Below are 1,464 nucleotides of genomic sequence, written 5' to 3' on the forward strand. Positions count from 1 at the left end.
GACGACTTCAAACTAAAAACCTTCTGCACAGTAAGTGACACCATCAACAAAGATATAACCATACAGAATGGGAGAAAATGTTTGCAAACTACACAGCAGACAAGGGGCTAATATGCAGACCATATAAGGAACCTAAATGACCGAAGACAGAAAAGAAAAAAAACAGATAATCCAATGAACATTAGTTTAAAGGGTCGCAGTGGGTTATCCAGGAATCTCTTCAATTCAGGCTTCACATCCTTGTTACTTGGGCTGTAAATCATGGGGTTCAGCACTGGTATTACTAGGGTGTAGAAGACCGAGGCCATTTTGTCAGTATCTAATGAGTGGTTGGTCCTTGGTTGCAAATACCTGAAAAGAAGAGTCCCGTAGAACACAGAGACAGCCATCATGTGAGAAGTGCAGGTGGAAAAGGCTTTTTGTCGTCCCTCTGAGGAACGTGTCCTCAGAATGGCAAGGACAATGTTGAAGTAGAATATGAGAACAACAATCATGGAGAAACATAAGTTGGTCCCGGAGAAGGTAAATACTGCTATTTCTGGAATGTAGGTTTTAGAACAAGACAAGGCTAACAAAGGAACGTCATCACAGTAGAAATGGTTGATTATGTTGGAAGAGCAGAAGGACAAGGAGAACACACAGGAAGTGACAGTCACTGCTGTGGTCAGACTTTGGAGGTATGTGAGGAAAACCAGCAGACAGCAGATCTGCAGAGCCACCAGCACCATGTACAGCAGGGGGTTGCAAATAGCCACATAGCGGTCATAGGCCATTGCTGACAGCATGAAGAACTCAGCCACAATGAACACTAAAAATCCACCCAGCTGGGCTGCACAACCATAGTAAGATATGGTTTTCTTGGTAACTAAGATGTTAACCAGCATCTTAGGGGCAATGGTGGTAGAATTGCCAAGACTGGTGACAGCCAAGTGATGGAGAAAAAGTACATGATGGTTTGAAGTTGGGAGTCAACACTGGTGAGGGTGATGATGCACAGGTTTCCTGTCACAGTCAGTCCATAGATCCCAGGAAGACCAGGAAGAGGGTAATCTGGAGCTCTGGACGGTCTGAGACACCCAAGAGAATGAACTCGGTCACCCGGGTGAGATTTCCAGAAGCCATTTATTCTGTTGTGTTCATCTTTGAATGGGAAAAATGGAAAGAAATTAATANTTTCACTAGTAAAGATACTTCTCCATTTGGAAGTATATTAGTTGGCAAAGCCAAATACATACATAATAAAGTGACTTTAAAAAAAAACAACAAAGGTATAAATAAATAAAATGAAAATCTTATAAGTTAATGCTATCAAACCATTGCCAATATTTCCCTTAAGACTGCACATGTTCTCCATATAGTGTAATTTTATGGTTGCTTTTAGCAATTCTGATTTAAGAGTGAAGTTAGCAGTTGACTCACTAATCTAAGTACCACAGCCTCTAAATTCTGGTCATTTCTGACCTT

At 41.3% G+C, this 1,464-nt stretch overlaps 1 pseudogene; it reads right to left on the bottom strand.

The window, feature by feature from the left end:
* Positions 1-107: 107 nt before the first annotated feature.
* Positions 108-1,122, bottom strand: LOC103608638 (annotated as a pseudogene).
* Positions 1,123-1,464: the final 342 nt, after the last annotated feature.

This window comes from Galeopterus variegatus, unplaced genomic scaffold, assembly GCF_000696425.1.
Source record: "Galeopterus variegatus unplaced genomic scaffold, G_variegatus-3.0.2 Scaffold8657, whole genome shotgun sequence".
Lineage (NCBI taxonomy): Eukaryota > Metazoa > Chordata > Mammalia > Dermoptera > Cynocephalidae > Galeopterus > Galeopterus variegatus.